The sequence below is a fragment of the Onychostruthus taczanowskii genome, unplaced genomic scaffold, assembly GCF_017590055.1.
Source record: "Onychostruthus taczanowskii isolate IOZ18803 unplaced genomic scaffold, ASM1759005v1 scaffold35, whole genome shotgun sequence".
Taxonomy (NCBI): Eukaryota; Metazoa; Chordata; class Aves; order Passeriformes; family Passeridae; genus Onychostruthus; species Onychostruthus taczanowskii.
In genome coordinates, this window is record NW_024500905.1 from 6335333 (window position 1) to 6359125 (window position 23793).

Below are 23793 nucleotides of genomic sequence, written 5' to 3' on the forward strand. Positions count from 1 at the left end.
ACAACATTGCCAGATGTATAGCTGTGTAGGACATCTCAGGAGATTTGACAACTCACAAAAAAAAAAAAAAAAAAAAAAAAAAAAAAAAAAAAAAAAAAAAGAAAAAAAAAGTTGTCCTGTATACTCTTTCATCAAGGTCATTTAATAATCAGGGGTGCTTCTTACTTTTGATACTGGAGGCTCTGGATTCTTTTCACACTTTCATCTCCTTTAAGAAAGCTTTAAAAATTCTTGTATTCAGCCAAACCTAAGAAACTCCTTTTTTTTCTTATCAGAGGGACACTATCAATGGAAGTCTGTGCAGTTCTGTTTTATGATCCAGTCTCAGAGACAAGCTGGTTAGTCAAGACTGAAAAGAGTGCCTTGTTTGTGATGCCTTATGAAGGCTGACCAAGAACAGAGGCTAGATGAAGTTAAAGAATAAAGTAGGTATTTATTAGAAGGCCTCAATGGATCCACCTTGGGCAGTACCAGAGCCCAGCCAGGGTTACACCCAAGATGAACCCAAAATGGTCAGAAAATGGATGACCAGTCATGAGGTATCTCACTTTTATAAGTTCTAGTCCATTAGGATATTGGAGTTAATTGTCCAGTTACAGCTTTAGGTTATGAAGTCCCATCCTTCTTGTTTTACTTTCTTCGTTCCACTGTTGTTTATGCTCTTGGGCCTGAAATTTGGATGGCTGTCTTTAGTCCCAAGTTAGAAAAGGAATTGTTTTGTCTACCTACTCTGTAAAGGGAGCTTATCACCCCTTAATATTAAGCTCAGAACTACATACTAAAGCAGTACAGAATCTGAAAAATATAACAGCTAATACCTAAGGCATCATTTGAAGAATGGCCTGTGTGTTCTCTGGGGTAAGGCAGGCCATTTAGGATGAATCAGAAGAAGCTGATAGGAACATGTTTTGGACAATTGAACGGAAAAATTTATGATGTCTTGATTTGAAGAAGCTGTTTTAGAGCCATTTTGAGAAGATATTTTGAAACAGAGATCCCAGGCTAGATTTGGTGACATAACAATATTTGTTATCCTGGGATCTATAAACCAGGATTTGGATCAGAGTTAAGCAATCTATAAACCCGTTCCTAAAAGGTGATAGAATGATAACTAATATCTGTATGAGGGATGATAAAATATTGGGCAAGAACTGTAATTCAATCAGTCTGTGGTGTGCAATATTGCCTCTATTCCTCTTTCATGACAAGTTTTGAAGTTTTGAACTTTCCTACAAATGTCCTAGAATTATTATTTTTATTTTTATTTTCTCATATACTTGAGCTCAGGGTTACATCATGGAGAACTTTCTTATCTTAGGAAGGACTTTACATGACAGAAGATTATTATCTTATCCTTGGTTAATCTTTCCCAAAAAAGTAATTCTATCCTCTCAATATGTTTCTTTAATATTTTTTCAAATCTCAGTGCTCATATTAATTTATTTAATTGATCAAAACTCTTCTTCAGGAATCATGCCCAAATGTGTTTCTTGAATTATGATGCAGAACAGGAGAAAGATAATTTCCTGCATTTTCAAGATGACATTTTTATTTATTTCAGTACATTTGTCTTTTTTTTTTTTTTTGTAACCTATTATTACTTATGTTCATAAGTCTCATGGTAATTTTTGTTCCATAGAAATAAAAAAAAGTTTTATTTTCCCCAAATACTGGATTAAAAAGACAAAACACTAAAATTTCACTGAGCAAAAGGACCCTCCTGAGATGTACACAAAGAAATAGCTTAAATCTGGAGGCAGCATAAACTCTTTGTGTGGTCACAGCTATACACAAAAACATTTAGCAGCCTCTATGTCATTGCTATAGGGCTAATGCTGAAGGCTGATGTAGTCTTTGCTGTGGGCTGGATTGTGACCACTACTCTGTTTTAGTTTGCTTTAACATCATTAATATAGGGAAAGAGTAGTTAAAAAAAAAAAATCTGGGCTATTGGGAAAAAATATTTAAGATTTGTGAAGACTTGTCTACTATAATTGTATGATTTTCTGTCAACCCTTTTCCTCAGAGCAGCTCTCTGACATTCTAGCCTTACAGTGGGAAATAAAAGAGCTGAAACACTTGAATGTTTGCTGGACTGTTGCAATACCTCACAGGTTTAAATGTCACCTGTTAAATTAGAGTATGTTTTTCCTGTTGCAGATGTTTCAGTAAATAGGACCAAAGAAAGAAAAAAGCCATGAAAAATCCCAATTTATGTATTTTGCTCTATCTACTGCAACTCTGTGTGAAGGAAATTTGTATCTTTGTTTCTTTACACTTATTAATTGTTTGAATGCATATCTGGGTAACAATTCATCAATTTTCCCTGAAGTTTAAGGAAAAAAGATTCAGATGTTTCTAAGACAGAGTTCTGAAAAACAATCTCAGTCCAAATTAGTGCTATTTAGAAAAGACTTTAGTACAGTGATCAGGCTGCTATTCATATTTTTAAGAAAGGATGTCAGCTGTCTAAAATTAAACATCAAAGAGCAGTTTAGATGTCCTAGGTTGTCCATCATGTTTATATGTGTCTATAACACTACAGGGAAGCAGCTGTGGGGAAGAGAAAATATGAATGAAAGCAAAGGGATGTGCAGGAGTCAAATATGAGCAAAGTACTTTGTGAAGTTCTGACCTAGTTCAGCTTCAGCCTGGCAGGATACCCTTTAGGCATAGGAAGTCTCCTATTTGTGGAGTCATGAAGACGTCTAGCAAGAAAGATTTTAATTTCAGAATAGTCAGGTAAAGAGATATACATACAGAATAAATAACTCCAACTTCAAATTTAGCAGGAAAGGAATATGTAAGTCTTTTACCCATGACCTAAATAATTGTCCTGATAATGGCTATCCTCCAGCATCCTGCAGTTTCTCGCTTTATTTTATCCACAAAAATTTAAATTTCCAAAGGGTCTGATTTAAATCTAGTGTCAAACAGGGACCATTTCTGAATACTCAGAAACTGGTTTACACCTAAAAAGTGTTTACCAATTTACTCAAAAATTAAAAGGCTTTTGCTACATAGCAAGTAAAAACATCAAAACACCCAAATATTTAGAGCTACATTCAACATGTTATTTAAAAATATTAGGCATGCTAAATCAATTTCAGATTTATTTTATAAGCCCTTGTAGTGTCAAGGTTATCATTAGGTAATACTATGACAATGTGTGAGGAAGAAATCACACAGAAACATAATTATTAACCCTGGTGGTGATAGTAGGACAATATCTTGGAGGCTTGCCGCACTCAAAGCTTCTGCAAAAGCACAGTCCCTGATCTGAAGAGCTCATCATCTAAATAGATCATGCAGCAGTGGAAAAGCAGCTCTACAGATTAACAGAGCTCTCTGTTGTTGCTGAAAAAAAATCACCACATATTGTTCAGTGTTTAATTCTGTATTTGCAGACTCACACTGAACCAACAGCTTCTGAGGTGATATCATGGTCATAGGTTAAACATCAGTATGTTTTATTTTTGTTGCTCTTTCTCTCCCATGTGGAAAGCATATCCCTTTGCTTAAATGCTTCTTCTTAGTGACTGGTATCATATTTCATGTACCCTCAATAACTTCCAGCAGTATCCAGCAAGATGAAACCTACTTCAGTATTGACCTAATTTCAATTGGGCTGTATGTATGCTAGTGTGCATGATTTTTATGTCTGATTTCATATTATTGCTTACTATTATGATTCTAGCACCATGTCCCTTTATTTTATCTCTTTTTCAGCTGTGTTCAATATTCCTTTCCAGATAATATCACACTGATTATCAGTGAATTCCATTAATTTGCTCTTTGCTCTTTTAGATCACAAAAGATTGGAATTCAGAAGAGACATCACATGAGCTTTATGTATTCCAGTAAAAGCCTTTCAACATATTCACATTTTGCCATTGCTCATTAGCTTCTGTTTATATTTCTTCAGACAGCATGCAGTTCAATTGAAAATACCTAAGCACTCTTATCTGAGTAAATATTGTTATGTATTTTGCAACAATTACTCACTATCAGACATGTCTGCCTAGATAATATTCTCTACACAGAAAATAATCAAATCAAATAATTTCAGTAAAACTAGGAACTATTTCATGCCAATGGTTACGTATTTTATCCATGCAAGATATAATAGCGTAAAAATGTAATCATTCTAAGTGCATGTGCTAATCTTAAATATTGTTCTGTAAATCTACCCAGCTACATAAAATATAATAGTATTACAACATACTTATTGACACAGCTGTGTCAGCTGTATTACTGCCACAAAAAGAAACGCTTTTAGCTTTCTTCCTCTTAATCTGCTGGTGCATTTTCCAGCTTCAGGCGGTCATTTTCAATCCTTGTGCATTTATTTGCAGCATAGTAGCCTAAGGACACAAATCAATACAGATATACAACAAGCATGTAGAGATGCACAGATATGTAGATATTTGTGTGTATGTGAGTGTACAATTTTAGATATCATGAATTTGTTTTTATACAGATATTTGTATTATATTCAAGATGCAGAACACATTTGAGCATCTATGTAAAATATTCTGGTATTTTACATCTGCAGTGAGGCTGTAAGTCAAGCTGCTATTTTCACAAGATTTCCAGGTGAAAATTCTCATAATTCCAGTATGGCTGTACAAAATTCCACTTGTTACCTCTCTTGTATTCATGGCACAAAAATATGAATACAAATACAAATGTAATTGCATCACATTTCCTAAGCTCTTAGTACTGTTGCATTTCAGAACAATCCTATTATACCTGTAGGAAGCAGATGTAATGAAATTGCCAACAGAAAAGTCATCCTTACTTTATTTTCTATGAGAATAATTTCACTATGCAGATGACACCAAGCTGGGTGGGATTGTTGACCTGCTGGAGGACAGGAAGGCTCTGCAAAGCAATCTGGACAGGGTGGATTGATAGGATGAGTTATGTGAACTTCATCAAGGCTAAACATCAAGTCCTGCACTTGGGTCGCTAGAAACTCATGCAGTGCTACAGACTTGGGGAAAAGTGGTGAGAAAGCATCCTGTCAGAAAAAGTCCTGGGGTATTGACTGACCATGTCTAAACATGAGCCAGTGTGTGCTCAGTATATTGAAGATGGCCATGGCATCCTGGCTTGTATCAAAAACATTGGGGCCAGCAGGACCATGGCGCTTATCATCCCTCTATACTCAGCACTGGTGTGGCCACACCTGAAATCCTGTGTTCATTTCTGGGTGGCTCACGGCAAGAAGGACATTGAGGAGCTGGAGCATCTCCAGAGGAGGGCAACAGAGCTGGGAAAGGAGCTGGAGCACAAGTCTGATGAGGAGTGGCTGAGGGAACTGGGGCTATTTAGCCTGCAGAAAAGGAGGCTGGGGGGAGTCCTTATCACTCTGTACAACTACCTTACAGAAGGTACCAGCAAAGAGGAAGTCAGCCTTTTCTCCCAGGCAATGTCAGGACAAGAGGAAACATCCTCAGGTTGCAGCAGGCAAGGGCTGCCAGGCATTGGAACAGGCTGCCCAGGGCAATGGTTGAGTCACCATCCCTGGGGGTATTTGGAAAAAATGTCAATCGGGCAGATCCTTTAGTGGTGGACTTGATAGTGCTGGGTTACTGTTGGACTCAATTATATTAGGAGTCTTTTCCAACCTAGTTGATTCTATGAGTCTACACTAATGTGAGGAAAAAAATGTAGCCAATTTTATTATGAATTACGGAATTTATCTTAGTGGAAGTAAAATTTTTTTTCTATGTAAAAAGAAGGAAAACTCATGCCACAGGACCGGGATTGCTTCAAATTGTTCAATATGGAGCTACAGTGAGGTTAAAAGATGAAGAGAGTTCCCATCGGAACAAAGACCTCCTTCTTTTTCATTGTCTTACTTCATTAGAGCTAGTTGACATGAATTCAAGAGTCATACACATTTCCTTGGGCAGGAACAGCATTCAGTACTATTCTTTAAAGGTCCACTTTACAGTGCCAGAGGGTTTCAGGTACTAAAAATTTTATTTTACTTCATATACTAAATGCATACAGAGAGGCACCCAAAACTACTACTGCTAGTCTGTGAACATGTAGGTATGGAAATACATACTACAGCAGGAACAGGGAAGGAACAGAAAGAACAGCTGCACAAGCAAATGGAAACAAAATGTGATAGTCAACTGAATAAAGACGCTGAATTATTAGCTTCACTCTCCATATTTTCAGATGTAGAACATTTTATTTGCAATGATTCCTTAAATTATTTATAGGATTAAATTAGCTACAGTTCTAAAACACATAATAACATTTAATAACACTACAATAACTTCTAAAGTGACTATTACTGAAAAAACATGCCAGATTGCTGAATAATAGAATTTTCATACATTAAAAACTTGAAATATCGTGTTTAAAATTATTAGCTTACATGGTTTTTGAATTGCAATAGATGCCAGTTTCAATAATAAATGTCAAATTTGGACAAATACAAATTACATTCTAGTATAATGGAGGTAAGTGCCAAGCAGATTTTACCAGGGAAATTTTTAGGGGCAAGAGCATAGCAGAACATCTTTTTTGTCTAAGAAAAAGTGTTTTTCTCCAGTGACTAGATGCCATATTACAATTCACCAACATCATTCACTACCATTCTCTAGGTTTGGCCATCCAGCCAGTTCTTAACCAAAGCAAAGAATGGCCCTGTCCAAGCTGGGGGCTGCCAGCTTTTTGAAGAGTATGATGAAGGAGGCAGTGTCAAAGGCTTTGCTGAAGTCCAAATAGGCAACATCCACAGCCTATCCCTCATCCTCTATAATAATGGTCCAATATGGATCCCTGAGGGACACTTGTCATTGATGTCCATCAGGACTCTAAGACATTGACCACTAGGCTCTGGATGCCACCATCTGATCACTTTCTTTTCCGTCTAAGAGTCCACTTGTTAATCCATCTCTCTCCAATCTAGGGAAAGGGATTTTGTAGAGGACCGTGTCAAAGGCGTAACAGAAGTTCAGATAAATGGAAATTTAACCTTTCACTTGTCCACTGAGGTAGTGACTCCATCTTAGCAGGTTGGTCAGACAGGGTTTTACTTTGGTAAAGGTGTACTGGTTCTTCTGAACCATCTTCCTGCCCTCCATGTGTCTTAGCACAGCTTCTGTGAGGAATTGTTCCATGACCTTCCTGGGGACAGAGGTCTCCAATATCATGGAGAATGGTTTGGCTACCACATCAGCCTATTCCCTCAGGATTCTACAATGCATCCCATAGACTTATGAATATTCAGATTCCTCAGATGGTTATGAACCTGATCTCTGCTTACAGTGGGAAGCTCTTTGTTCTTCCGGTCCCTATCCTGCTTGGTACCCATTTAAGAGGTATGGGAAAAGAGTCTGACTTTGAAAACTGAGGCAAAAAATTTGTTGAGTACATCAGCCTTCTCCTCATCTGTTTTTACCAGTTTTGCAGCATTGTTCATGAGGCAGTTATGCCTTCTTTGTCTATTCTGGTTAACATACCTGTAGAAACCCTTACATTTTTTTGTGTCCCTTGCAAGGTTCAATTCCATCTTTGTTATGGCCTTCCTCATCCCATCCCTACACAACTGTACTTCATCTCTACACTTGTCCTAGATTGTCATCCTAGGTTCAATTGTCTATGGGACAGAAGGGCTTCTTTCCCTTTAGTTTGACCAGCAGATGCCTACTCAGACATTCCAGTGTCATGACTTCCTTACCTGATTTCTTGCTCCTGGGAATTGTTAGCTTTTGTGCTCTGTGGAAAAATAGGTACACAAAAAGCTCTTTATATATTTAAGGTGTGTATTTTATTCCTAACTATTTACAATTCTCGAATAATATACACCCATATAAAAGATCAGAGTTGGTTTACTTGTTATTAAGTTTCTAGTAGTGACTTACCAGTCCGTTTACACAACATCTGATCCAGGCATCATTAGGACATGAAACTTAATTAGTTTAATGGGACTTGGATGATCTCCCAGATGTCGTAGCAGTGACACCTTTTTTTAAGTCTTCTGGTACATTTCTCTGAGCAGCAGAGATGCCTGAGTAAATTTCTGCCAGCAAAAGTGACAATTTCACTGTCCATTCTCCTACTCTTGTCAGAATCCTTCCCTCCCTTGTGTTACATGGATTTGAGGATACCTTGCTGAGCCAATTCTATTTATCAGCCTGGTAAAATGCTGATAAGCTACAGTTGTTCTACAGTTTTGTAAGCATTTTTGCTGAGCTACCGAAATGAAGTCACTCACAAAAGCTTCAACAAAACATCAAGGTGAGCTGAGCGAGGACTGTAGAGACAGGACTGAGAGAAAAAAAAATGATATCGAGAAGAACTCCCTGTTTTTGAATTTGCAATCTCGCAAGCTAGTTCCCTCCAGCTAGTGATAGTACTTCTGTTAACATAAGTTCTTGTTACTTATGCAAGATGTGGATGATGTTCTCTTCCATCTCTCCATCCTGTCAGTGTTAATGGCTTCAGAGACATGACCCCATTCTCTGAATTATACTCTTGAAGAAAACATTGTAGGCCAGAAATGTTTCAATCTGGCATGAATTTTTAAGAAAGATGAAATAATAGAAAATTAGTGAAGAGCTCATTTGGTATAAACCAACTTTCCCAGTTCAGGATCATGACACAAAAATCAGTGGGTATTACCCGCTGGTAGTGGCAAGAAGACTTCACACCCAGCTTCCTGCGACCATCAGTAAGTAACCAATGTATAAAGATAATCTCAAGTAGAGGTCTTTGTGACCCGCTAATTCAACACTCATGCAATAGAGAATCTGCCTAAGCCTCTAAGATGATCTGAGCGTGTGTAAACTTAACAGAAAACAAAAATTAGCCATGATTAAAACATTTTTCCAAAGTCGCTGACTATGGCTCTCTGTCTCAGTACACAGTAATTTAATAAAGAGAAAGTACAATCTTGGAGAAGCTAAGGGTGAACAAAAAGGAAAAGAAACCCACTGTTTGCATTAGGATGGTGTACCGTTACACTTTGAACACACATCCTTTTCTAGTTCTACATTGCCTTATGGACATATCCATCTGCTTATCACTGCCTCTATCAATCTTGACTCCCAGGCAGAATTTACTGTCAATCTGAAATGCGAGAAAAGCTGCCAAGACAGCTTCAGTGTTCCGTCTTAGGAAAAAAACCTTGCATTTAAACCCATTAAGTTAACCTATCTCAATTTCACTGCAATTTTCACATGAAGAGCTCTGCTGAGAAGTTCTGAGTGATAGTTCATAGGGAGGAGATCTGGCATTGCAGCAATAAGCAGCAGGAAAAGTAACCCTTCCACCAGTTTGCAAAGCACTCTTCTACCTGAACACTAACAGGCTATCACAGCAGCACAACTGACTATTGCTCTACAATACTGGGCCTGTAACTATGTTTTGGTATGTGTAAAGATAATAAATTAATTTCTCTTTGACAATACTGAATGATTTCATTTGGACTGAGTACGGGCAAACAGAGCATTGAGGACAGTTTTTGGATCTGTGAATACTCAATGAAAAGCATTGACAAGGTTGTTACCAAACTGACAGATTACTGAGGTACATAAAAGTTCACTTATTCATCAGCCCAGCAGTCCTTACCCAGAATTTAAAATAGGACTGATTAACATATCAGCAAGAGATCTAATTTTCTATGTTAAAAGGTTGAAATTTTACACTTTTGTTTTCACACAGTTCAGATATTCATCTTTGGTTAAGATATTGTTTTACTCATATTGCAAAAATATAATACCATTGAAAAGTAAGAATCAGTAACTTACTTAATTTTCTGTTCAGATTTTATTGTTGAAAGGGACCTCAGTACCTTATCTGGTCCATGTTTTGCCCAAGTGTCTCTTATATGTACATAGATCTTTCACATTTGTCTTCAATTCTTTCACAATTTTCTCTTCTACAGTTCATTTGATGGAATTTCCTAAAATATCCACAGAATTCTCCAGTTTGATAATATTGTACTGTTAGGAATAAGGTAGGATGGGGATGAGGTGGGGGAGGACCCTCAAATTTATAACACGACTTGTAAGCAAAAGTTCATTGGTTGAGGAAGAAAAATAATTAATTACAACTCCAGTTTTGCAGCCTCTCCTTTGCCATTTTGTGAAGATATTGAAGGCACTGGAAAGAAAGGGTTTCATTTCATTCACATTTCTACTAATCCAATTACCTCCACTAAAACTTTGAGATGAATCAGCTATACAGTGTGTTAGGCTACATAATAGAAGTTTCTGCCCTATTCAAAGGCACAATTCAGCTTTTTAATTTTTTGTTTTCTATTTCTGTATTCTGTAGAACTCCAATAAATCCTCCTTTTGTTCACTCAGAAGTGAATATGACTATGGCTGTGAGAGAGGGGTGTTATTCCATAGTATTCTGAGAGGAATTGATCTGTGTTCTTGTAAGAGGAAGAATAGCACAATCACAATCTAAAAGAAAAAAAATACATCAGAGCATTTGTAATCAAATCAAAATTCCATTCTTTGAAAGATGCTATTGATTTTTAGAAATTTCAATTGAATTATAAGGAAGAGATTACCCTGTTTTATTTGACAGAGGATCCAAGCATTCATCCTGTGTATCGAGCTACTCTGATGTCACTTTTCCTGAGGTAAAGAATTTCTCATATCAGGCCCTTCTGATCCAAGATCAGATACCTGAATTTGCATTTCCTCCTTCCTTAACCAGTGCATTAATCAAGAGATTGAAAAGTGTGTGAATTTATTTCTCATCAAAAGTCATTACCGAACACCATATAGAACACTATTTTTTTTCTCTCCAACCTGAAGCCTTTTTTTCTATTGAAAAATATGCAAGAAATCTTTTATTTTGAATACCTTTCCAAAAGATATTTTATTTGCTTTGATGAGAAAAAAATGTTTTGAAGGGTAAGAAAGCATCACAAAAGAAAATTTCAATTTCTGTACAATTGCTATGAGAATACAAGCTTAAAAAATTGCATTTAATAATTTTAGCTTGGATTTGCATGGTGAATATGTTAAAATCAAATAATTTTGCACAAAACCAGAAAGTACACCAAGTGTATGCAAGGACCAGCAGCACTCAACCACATTTTGTCAGTAAAACTTGATCAACTGCTGCTGAGAAGGTGTGTTCTGCCCATGTTCCAAAGAAAAAACAGAATTCTTGAGAAGAACTTGTGCATTTGGCAGGAAGAGGAAGGAAAATTATTCACTGGGTGTTATTTTCCAAGCTGGTTGAATCATTGTGCTAATAACAACAAAGTTGTGGGTTTCATCCCTATATGGGCCATTCCTTTAAGAGATGGGCTTGATGATCCTTGTTAATGGATGATCCTTCTAACTCAGACTATTCTGTGATTTGCTGACAAAGCACTACAGCCATTAGCAAAAGCACCGTGTACTTCTCCAAACTCAGTTTGCATAAATTAAGACTGACTTTTTTTTCCCACTACTTCTCAGACAGCTTGATCCTCGCTAAACACACTTCATCCCCTCACAGCTCTTAGCACACCAAAATCATTACCAAACTGGGACTCCTAAAGCTTGTTATGATTTTTGTCCATAAAAATATGGTTTTCTGATCCTATGCTACATTAGAGAAACTTTCTAATACTACTGCTCCACTTGTTCAACTGAACAAGATGAAAGAAAAGGCTGCATTTAAGAAAAGCTACCAAATAAGAATAGAAAGAAGAGAGAGACTAGGGGGAAAAGCTAAGGAAGCACACGGAAAATTGGAGCAACCAGATAGGAAAGATGTACACAGAGGGAATGGGAAGAAAAAGACCTTGTGATCTGGGGAACCACAATGAAGAGCTGTCATGGTTTGACACTGGCCCAATGCCAGGCACCCACCCAAAGGAAGGAATAGGAATAAAATGTAACAAAGCTTCATAAGTGAGATAAGAACCAGGAGAAATATGTCAAGGGCAAAACAGGCTCAAATTTAGTTGCAAAGTGAAATTTAATACTAACAGAATCAGAAAAGGATAATGAGAAGTAAAACAAGGCCTTAAAACCCCTTTTTTTTTCCCCCAGCCCCTTCCCCCTTCCCACCAACAGCAGAGGGAGACAGGGCATGGAGCTTTTGGTTAGTTCATCACTGAGAATTTCTTCTGCTCTGCAGTCCTTCCCCTGTGAGACCATGGGGTCCCTCACACAAAAGTTCTCTGTGAACTTCTCCAGCGTGGATCCAATCTCACAAGCAGCAGTCCCACTGCACCTGCTGCAACATGAGTCCCTCCCACAGGCACACAGTCCTCCCAAAACTGCTGCAGCACGGGCCTCTCTTTCCACAGGGCGCAGTCCTCCAAGGCCAGGCTGCACCAGCAGGGGAGCAAGGACCCCCTCTCTCCACCCGGTCTCCTGCTGGATCAGAGCCTTCTCCAGGCATCCACCAACTCAAGTGTGGGCACCTCCCCCACAGTCTGTGCATGGATCTCTGCGTTCCCTGTGGATCCCCACAGGCTGTGGGTTGATCTCTGCATCCCCTGTGGATCCCCACAGGCTGTGGGTTGATCTCTGTATCCCCCATGGATCCCCACGGGCTGCAGGGGCACAGCTGCTTCACCATGGTCTCACCATGGCCTGCAGGGGAATCTCGGCTCCAGTGCCTGGAGCACCTCCTCTCCACTTGCTGTGCCCACATTGTTTCCTTGCATGTTCTCACCTCCTCCTCTTCTCGGACTAGAAGCAAAACCCATGACTTTCTTTTGATTTTCTTCTTAAATATGTCATCACAGAGGCATTACCAGCCTCTCTTCTTGGCCCAGCTTTGGCCAGCAGCATGTCCATCTTCAAAGCCATCAGCCATTGGCTGTGCCAGACATGGCGGGAAGCTTCCATCAGCTTCTCACAGGAGACATTTTTGTGGCCCCCCGCTATCCAAAACCAGGCCGTGCCAAACCAATAAAAGAGCTGAGAAAATAATTGTGAACTCAACCACCAGCAGAGGCTGAGGAGATTGGAAAGAAAAGGGAAAATTTTGTAGTAATAAGCACAACAGATTTGCAGCTCTTAAACAATACTTTTTGTTGGACATGGAAGTTAATACATTGATATATCAGCATTTGTTTGTTATCTGAAATACATGATTTAGTGCTTGAAGTCCTAGTTTGTGACTAGATTTTTTATAATACATAAAAATAAAAAGTTGTTTTCTTCACCAGAAGCATTCCAAAACTATATGCTTAAATCATTTGATAATTAATAAAAATAAGTGGAAAAAAAGGTAAACCATAATTTTTAAGTTTGATTAAGTATTATTATTTGAATTTAAACAAACTTTACTCATGAAACAAAGCACTCTGAGGGTGCCCTACATGATCTGAATTATTTTTATTTTGTTATTCAACAATGAAAGAATTTAATTCTGCATTAGAAATAACATGCCAGCCTGTCAAGGGAGGTGATCCTTCCTCTCTACTAAGCATTAGTGTGGCACTGAGTCCAGTCCTTGACTGAGAGGTATAGAACTGCTTTAGTATACCCAACAAAGGGCCACAAAAAGATTAAGGGACTGGAATATCTCCAATCTAACAAAAGACAGAGAGCTGAGGATCGATGGGATCTCATCAATGTGTACAAACACCTGAAGGGAGTGTTTAAAGAGGGAACCAGACTCTTTTCAGTGGTGTCCAGTGACAGGAATAGAGGCAATGAGCCTCACTTGGAACACAGAGCCATCTGTTGAACTTCAGGAAAGACTTTTTGACTGATCCCTGCAACAGATCGTCCAGGATGGTCCTGGGCAGCCAGCTCCAGCTGTCCCTGCTTAAGCAGGGTGGTGGATCAGCTGCTCCCCAGAAGGCATCTTCCAAATTCAGCCTTTCTGTGGTTGTGTGATTCTATGATTTCAGAGGACATCTTCAGCTTCAAGCTTAAGGTGGAGCAACAAATCGATGAAAGCATCTCAAAGTTGACATGTGCTAGATTAAATACTGAATTACTTTTGGAGTAATCAATCTTGACTTTTGTATTATCCTGATAGGGGATAATACTATTATTAGGAGTGTAATTTTCTAATTTCTAATATTTAGATTTAAAAGCAAGAAAAGAAAAGTTATGCTTCAAACAATATATGCCAGAGTATTTAACTTACAAATACAAATTTCTTTAATTACAAAATTCCTATATTACAATTTGCAGTGCAATTTTAAGAGAGCTCCCTTATGATATCCTCTATTGGCATAACTTATGGAATGGTTCCTTTTTAAATAGAGTTCATAGCTTATAAAAGGCTCAGAAAAAGGACTGAAAATATAACAGAATTAAATCTCCTGAACTGCAAGTAGTGAACTCATTGAATCCAGTAATCTGTGAGTACTGCTATTATTAAGAGTATTCTTTTAATAATATTATCCTTTCTGAAGATGCTTTATCCTATAGCTGAGCAAAACTTGCATTTCAGTAAAGGATTAATAGAACAGGTTACTGTTTTCTTCCAAGATAGTACATGAAAATTACATTTGTTAAGTGGTTTTATTACTTGCAGTTATTAACATTTGAAATGTGTAGAAAGCTGGGGAGATGAAATGAGAGTGCAGGCAGTTGAAAGTCCACCCATAATCATATTCTTTATAACATTTCTAGGGCCTCAAAAAATGCCCTTAGCACCTGCCAAACCTGTAATAAGCATTTTGTCAATTCCTGATAATGGAAAACCTTACAAACCTCTTCCTGACTTACTTTGGTTGTCTACCAAAGTCATTCATGGATATATTTATTCATGAATTTGCAACAATTTCTGTGAGGAGAGCTCTCTCATTCATACTTGCAAACTGAGGATAGGGCCTGATTCTTCAGAGTAACTCAGCAGCCTCATGACCAGGTTGATCTCAGATAGGTCACAAGTTGTCCCTGTCAGGTAATTAAAAGACAGTAGTTTATGGAGCTGAGAGGAAAGGAAAGGAAAGTCTTGTTTCTGTACGTAAGAGAAGATACAGTCACACCATATTTTAGAATCCTGTTTGAACATAATTTTTTAAAAGTGAGAGGTAGTATGCATATAACGCAGGAGGAGTATAACTGGACTTGGTATGGGCAAAAAAAAGATGTCGACATATAACTTGATAATTTTTTTTAGAATTTAGAAAAATTTGGCAATTAAATCATGCCCAGAAAGAAAGTTATCAGAGGATTACATTAAATTGTAAGAGTATTTATAGTTGTGTATTTATTACATGTGTTTATATGTTCACCCACATATACACCTCCATAAGACAGACTAGCAGTGTTAAAAGAATCTGTCATGTGCAAAGAGATTGAAATACATGACCCAAGATGTCTTTTCCAGTCATTTTAGTTGGTGATTAGGAATAAAAATTTGAATAGAAAGTGCATAGAGTGTGAGTTCACACAAAATCCAGGCTCAGAACTCATTAACATATTTTCCATGCTTTTTTTGAGCATACAGTAAGGTACATTTTTAGAAATAATTTCTATAGATTGTAACAAAAAATGGCACAGGGAAAAAAAAAAAAAACAGTTGTCAACATCAAGTAAGAGAAACCTGTCCAAAACAAAAAGAAACTGGTTGCAAGAGAGGAAGAATTCTTTTTTTTTCCCTGAAGATTTCTTATAGTTGCCATGAGAAATTAAATGTGTAACTGAAACTGAGAGGAGGGAAGATGACTCCACATGAAGATGAGTTATTTAGGTGTGACAAGAAAATATATAAATAAATTGCTTGTTTAGCTTAGAAATAAGATCAATATTGGAAGACTTAATAAGTTTTTTTATACTTAAATGTTTAAGTTTTATAGATTTTTAAGCTTCTAATCTTGATGAGAAGCATATATGCATAGCCATCTTGCTATTCTTAAACTATTTTTTATTATTACCTGTACCAAAACTAAGTATTTAATATTTTGAAAAGATCGGAAGGATCAGCAAAGGCTGATAATAGAAGAATAGAAGATTTTTTTCCATGCTGCATGAGGATAACATTGATAAACAATTCCCTGTATGTGACAATGACTGTTGCCACCCATCTTCCTCTCTAAGATATTTACATGTGTTTAGGTTCAGGTTTCAAAACAAGCTGATGATCCCAGCAAATCCCAGCTCTTTCTGTATGTGTGAATTTTTTACCTGCCCAAAAGAATGCAGTAATAGAGAATAATTTAATAGCTTATGCTAATAACATTGTTCTTGATCTGCATATTATATCACAATTGAAAAATTAAAATAAAAATTGTCAGACTTTGGGGGTTTCCTTTTTTGTTTTCCCTTTTTTCCCTCTTATGAAGTCTGATCATGAGTAACTGATAGTCTGAGCAAGTTCTTTGACCTCTCATGAGCTCCAACTTAACAGGTGGAAATTGCACTTCCCACCTTTTGTTTAGAAAATGAGAGAAGCCCAGAGTAGAAAAATGGAATGGAAAAAGAATAAGAAAATTAAACTCTTGAGTTGCTAAACATAAAATCAAAGCTTTTTTTGTCTTGATTTTTACCCAAGAAAAGAGTAATCCTTATGGTTTTTTTCTATAAGGCTTGTTTCAAAGATTAGTAACATATTATTTCAGTTCTAGAGAGACCTAACAATGCAATTTCTTTGCTTTAAATACAAAGGCAACATTGGCAAATCATGAATGCATTTTATCAAGTCTTGCTAAATTTCTTGCTAAGTTATTTTTCATAACTATTGATTTCATTCAACTTGAAATGGAAAATCATGACCCTTTGAAATAAAAGCATGTCATTGCTTAAATATGTAATTAATATGATACAAAATTCTTTGAATCAATCAGCCAAAGATGAGAGTGTTACTGAGGAGTGATCTGAAGTTATACTATACTGAGTTTCTGCAAGTAACAGTGTAAAACACATCCAAATGGTCTAAATACAAAATTCAAACATGAAAACCACTAAGTTTATCCTTCTGTCACTTCTAACTATAAACACTTATGTAATATTTAGTTCTGATCTTGAATAGCAGCATAGTTGCTTAGTGTGATTCTCAGGTAGATATCTTTTGATTTTCTTATTTTTTCACAAATACAAGTTCCTGTCGCTAAACTTCAATATCCCTGGACTTAGCAGGAAAAAATGCTATCATTAGTGTGTGGAAGTGAGCATTCCAGATGATTAGTATCAACCATTTAATGGTATCACTGAATGCCAGTGAACTGCATGCAGTACAAAGTAAATACTTATCATTAACTGACATATCATAATTATAATTAATTAACTGCCATGATTACTAATCTGCATGTAGAGCTGTGGTTTTTATCTTTTGAAAAGAGATTAAAGTTCTGTCTGAAAAATAAAATTCTGTTCAATAAATTTCCAGCTTTGGACTTATGAGGCTGTGGCAGCTACAAATTGATGGTTCAGAATTGTTTCAAGGGCTGGGGAAACCTGGGAATCTATCTAAAAGCATAAATCAGAATATTTGCCAGTAAACAAAGAAATTTGTATATCTCTAAGAATTTAAATGCAATCTTAGCTACAAAATTAAGTTGTATTTTGCATAATGCAGGGAACTGCAGAGAATTATTTTGTGGGGATGTTCAAAAGTAATCTGTCAAATTGAAACTCACTGTAAAAATCCATTTGTTGTAATTGATTTCTAAAATGTGGTACCTATAGAAGGCAGTGTTTCTATAATGAACAATTAATCATATAAGAACATGGGTTTTTTTATAATCTAATAAAATGCAGATTATTTGAATGTTTTAAATAGAAATGCACAAAATTTTGTATCACCAATAGACAAGAGAAATTAAAATAAAACTTATTTTAATTCCTTATTTGTGAGCTTTTGGGGTAGTTTTATATAAACATTTATTTGTGTTTTCATGTCTTACTTTTGCTTCTGGCATTGTGACCTCTCTCTAGACTTTGAGCTGTAAGAAATCAAGGTGGCTGCTTGTGGAAATATTACTATTTGTTTAATACAGGGCTAGGTCTTAGAAATATGAGAAGCTCAGCTTTCAAGTAAAAAATATGTTCCTTAACTATTGACTATAAAGAAAAGCTTTGGAAATGTTGGCAGAGCAAAACAAAATTTCAAACTTCAAGAAGAAAACAAAAGAAGAAAATGTGTTCCTTCTTAGATAAACTTAATTAGATCTGCATTATAACATAATTAAACAATTTATCCCCCTTCATCATAGTTGATTATATCTTTATTATAATCTTCATCATCTTCTTAATCTCCAAGGTACAGACAATTTGATCCAAGATACTCACAGAACATGAATTCAATTTCTCTCTGGAATTCTGTATGCCAGCCTGCCCTTTATCAGCTGTGAAGGAGTGAAGAGAAACTCTTCTATTCACTGGTTGGAAGATGGTAATTTCCCATTTAAATATAGGTATTTACCTATATTAGGTGTACCTAACATTTATAGATTGAACAAATATGAACAAATGCAAAATTACCAGTTGAGACAGGATTGCTGTAATTTTGAATTGAGCTTGCTGAACCTGACCACTTCCTGATTTTGAGCCCTAGGCCCCTCTCTTTGATTTATCTTTATAGTTATTTAGATGAAACTCCAACTGAGTCTTAATTATTTGAATTTATTTGGTTTTATTGATTTAAAAGGAGTATTTAATAGATGTTCTGCAGGCACAGTAAATTTTTCAGTTTTATGTCCCATCAAAGGAAGATATTATTATTTTTTTCCTCAATACCTAACGGGAAGCATAAGGGAATAACCCGCACTTAAACTTAGTACATAGTGACAGATGATCAGATTTTCAACAAATTTCTCCTGTCCAGCACAGCCTTGAAGTAGACAAGCAAATTATCTATATATTATTCCAATTTAGTTAATGATGTGACTTTTCTACATAAGTATTCCTTATGTATAAATAGAAGAAAGGTCTGTGAAACATATTAACTGTTCTGTTCATTCCACCTGTTAGTATCAGTAGCTGGAAGATCACATTTCAGGTTGTGCTTAGAGGGATATTTTCCATTTGGATACAATCTACAGAAGAGAAACAGAGGTGATAAATAGAAATCACTGGAAAAATTGGAGTTGCTTAATCTAGGCAGAAACAAACCAAATGTGATATGATAAGAGTCTTCTAATGCGTAAAGGGGAGCTGAAAGGGAATGGGAACAATTTTTTTTTTTTTTTCCTGGGGACAGACTAAGAAGTAATGGACTTGGAGTTCATAAAAAATGGTTGTGGGAGACATTTAAAAAGAATGGCACCTTTGAAGACAGATCTGCAATTGAGTAGGTTGACTGGGAAAGTATGGACTCTCCATCACTGAAGATATTTTAGAACAGGTTAAATGAATATGTGTTATGGGTGGGTTAGTTATAGCTGATTCTGCCTTGGATGTGCATAGTCAGCTAGATGACCTTTCAAGCACTGATCTATGTCTCCATGGAAACATTACTAACCTCTTTTGTAACACATTTTCATACCTACTGTTAATGTGCTAAATGTTATCTTCAGATCCAGAGGTGAGATTGATTAAAATATAGTGAAAAAATTACTATATTTTTTACTTGAGCGTATTTCAAGCCATTAAATTTAATAGAAGAATTAACATGCGAACGGGTGAACATATATGGAGAATACAACTGTATAATTAATTTCTCTAAAAAACAAGACTATTCTGAGTTTTTCTGCAGTTTGGGTGTGTCTCATACCAATTTATAAATGAGACAGAGAGTTCAGGAATAAAATTTTCTTTCACTGTTCTAAACTCTTCTTATATTCATAAAACTTCTTTTCAAGCTTCTTTCTTAACTCCTTAGTACCATCACCTCCATTTGCAGAAAATGTGTGTTTATGGGAGCCCAGTCTTCAATCTACAAGATCTTTTTTCTTGACATTCCTAAACTGAAAACTACTTTATGCATGTTTTTTTAAGTATTCTAAGGTTTTCTTGTAAATGCCAGTTAACTCTTAACATAACTGTGAATACAACTAACCCAAAACCTACAAAAAATTCACAGTTTTTATATTCCCTATAACAGTGGCTGATTATTTGTAAGTTAATGGGTGAGTAAAAACTGAGAATTATGCAACATAAAATTTATTTTCTATGTTTTGCTTGAATTTAGCTGTGAGGTCTTTTAGGGGGAGTGATTAGTGTGTATTTTTTATTATTTTTATTTACAAGATGCTTACTAATTTTGGGTTGGGTTTCAATAGACTTCTACTGAATGGTAGTCTGTGGTTTTGACTTTTAGAAGACTACTTCTGCAGTACTGAATAATTTGGTGAAATTAGATCAGATTCTGATCAATGCTTTTTGCATTATTTATGTTTACTTCTGAAACATTTTTGCCATGATAATGAAGTCTCAGTGGTATGCAACCTTTCAAAGGGATGCTAATATTAGCTCTTTGTTTCTTAACAAAGATTGCCTATTTGGTGCAAATTATGGAGTCTGAGGCTTGAAAAGTGTTTAACTTCCACTAAATAAATCACCCTAGAGTGCTGTGAAGGTACAAAATACAATTCATATCACAACTGTTATTGTTGGGGGAAGAATAAAGTAAACTATGTACTCTTGAGGATATCCACTATTTAATCTTAGGTGTGAGGTTTTTTCTATTCTCAAGGGAATATAAAATATGCTAGAAACAAGGAAGGAGTTAAACCTCTTTCCATGTTTTCCAGCTAGACTATCCTCCAGTCTTTTTATTGACTTGCAGTAATATCAATGACAAATTTATTCTGTAGAATTTAGCACCATAGGCTAGATTAGCAAAAGGTTCTTGAAATTATAGCCACTGGTATTTCTGAGCATCTCAGATAGGCAGCCAGAAGAGATCAATGTGTCAGACACCAAAAGAGCTGAAAATGAGGGTTTAGCCAGCTCAGTAATTCAGGTGTAGCTGGGGTGAACCTTCTTGTTATGCGGTGTTGCTGCTTCATAGTGCCTTCCAGCAGTGGGTCCTTCTCAAAAAATACAGTAAGAATATTTAACTCTAATCAGAATACCTACAATGGCATTGTTTTGATATGAGAGCACTTGAAACAATGTTTTTTCACCAGTATTTCTGTCTTTCTGTTGCTGCTTCATTAGCTGTTCTGATGCAACACAAGACAAATTTATCTCATTCCACTTTTGCTCCTACTTGAAGTTAAACATTTTGCTCTAAATATTTACATTAAAGCTTTTAACAAGTTAATAGGAGAAAGATATCTGGATACACTGCACTTGTGGCAATGTTAGTCCCAGCCTTGGAGATAGGACCCTGTTTAAAAAGAAGGACACAGTCCAGACAGATTTAATCCACTGTGCTGCATAATTGGTCCTTGCATGAGCAGCTTTCTTGAAAATGCAAATTTTTGCTTTGCTAGCATACTGGGACTCTCATCATAAGCATAGTGTCTTTCGATGCACATATACTTATTCACAATGCCCAAGGCCTTTCTGACTAATAAGTATCAAGTTTAGAGAGCATGGATATGCATATTTGGAAACAGAGGTTTACTTCCCTGGGGACATTTTACTGTCAAAATGCAAATGCCCACTAACTCTAAGTACTGTGCAGCTTAATATCAGCTGAACATTAGGAGTGAGAATCCTTTTGGGCTTTTAGGAGTAATATTTTCTAATATTTGAAAAGAAAATGCATTACATAAATCATTCAGAATCAGGGTCCAAATATTTTATTTAGAAGAACTACTAAATCCATACATAAATATCAAGCAAATATAAATAGTTATCAACTGACATCTGAAAATTCATCATCTGTCTGAAATATATTAAGGATGATGTTTATGCTTTTTTTCATCTTAAGACTGTTTTACCCAGTACTGTTTTTTCTAGTTTGTTTGTAGTTTATTTTAACATTATAAGAACCCTACAGTGATTCTTCTTTTAGCTTCAGAGAATGGTTGCTTAAAATGAGCAATCAATTATCAAGTAGAGTTTTGCTCAGGAAGCTATTGACTACAAAGTTCACAGGTGTCTGTGAGATGCCTTTTCAATTATTTGAGACTCTTATAAGTCAAATGCAGGTTAGGTACTACTCATGAACCTTTGAAATACAAGATTCTCTCCTCATCTAAGTGAATTAAGGAAAGTAAAATAAAAATAGCTTAGGAAATAAGTAGGTTTTCCACATAATGTTTCGTTTTTTCCTGGAAACATATCTTTTCAGCTTCACAGATGACTTGTCTTTTTCATTCTGACAAATAAATAGATATTTCACAGTCAACTATAAAAGTTTTCTTTCCAGATCTCTAATGGAATTTTTATCTCCTGTACAGCTTTCCCTTCAGAGGAATTAACATCACTGCTATGAAATATTTAGTTTTAATAAATATAAGCCCTCTCTTAGAATATAGTTTAATAACATGCAACTTGTAAATCAGTAGTCACAATTCTTTCTCCAAACACAGAGATATTTTAGAATCTCTGAGAAACTTTGGTGGGGCAATAAATGAATCACTGAAATAAATGTGTTGAAAATCGAAAATATGTGGAGTGAGTACCTCACTCACTCAAGACAGGTGTCTTTCTTCTGTGTGTAGATTGTCATCTCAGTGAATTGCAATAAAGAGCTGTTCTTAACACAGAATAAGTTATTTATAAATAAGAACATCACTTAGAATTTGAAAAATAGTACACACAAAGTTTGTCTGACTTTACCTAATATTAGACCCAAGAAGGTCAAAATTTTGGTTTGGTTTTAGAAAAGATAAACTTCATCTCATTGACATCTGTAGATCTATTTGATGTTTTGCAAATGGCTACACTTTAATTATCATAACATGTCCATTTTACTATAAATATCCATCTTATCATATCATTTAATCTCTTCCAGATGATATGAAAATCTGAAGATGTAAAGAATAACCTGTTTACATAATGTACATAATTAAAGTATGGGAGTCAGCTGTTGGCTTTGTTAAAAACTGTAAGTGGATGTTTCTAGCTCCAGAAAATAGTGTGAACTAAAATAGTAAACTGTGTCTGAGTGAGGCAGACTTTAATGAACATGATATGCCCATTATTGATATTTGCCTGTGGAGTTGCATGTTAGAAGATTCAAGATGGTATTTGGCAGAATAAGCAGCAGTATATCCTAACAGAGGTAGCCTTTATTTTAGTGATACATAGAGCACACTAGTGAGCATGTCATCCAGCTTTAGTAGAAATACAGGTAATTACATTAACTGGATAAAAACAACATAATGTAAGAACACATAACCGAATCTGCAGTCCTTAGGTCAGATTTCCTTCAGAGGAGACAACTCTGACCTTTGTGTGTCTGTGGAACAGAGGTGCAACTTCCTCACATTCCCCCAAAAAACAATTACTGTAGTTTAAGTAATTTTGCCAACTACTTTTGAGGAAAGTGAGATATGTTAGTAATTCCTAACAAGAATTGGTAGATTCTTGACATTCTTGATTCTTTTTAAACTGAAGATAGAGTGGCTGAGTACTTGTCCACGATCAAAGTATGGATTTGTAAAGAACTGGAATTTTTGTGCTTATCAGCCTTTTCCTCAGTGTCTTGAGTTTGCGTTTGCACTTTGACTAAGCCCATGTGTGCAGCAAAACAAAAGAATGTTTGTTGTATTCTAACAGAGGTTTGAAATAGATTATTTGAATTTCATTTAGATTCAGTGATTGAGAGTCAGAAAGAGTAACATGTTTTTGTTAATGTTTGACTCAGGGAGTGATTACAGTGCAAGTATCACTATTTAGCCTTTTAATTCTTTCACTTTCACCAGTGACATCTTGTATGTGTGCACAGAGTAGAATTAGGTCAGTGCAGAGCTGGGGTCTATTTGTAGGAACCCTTTAACCCAGGAACATACCATGATCATCACAGCTTTTCAACTCACTTTTCCCCATGGCTCTC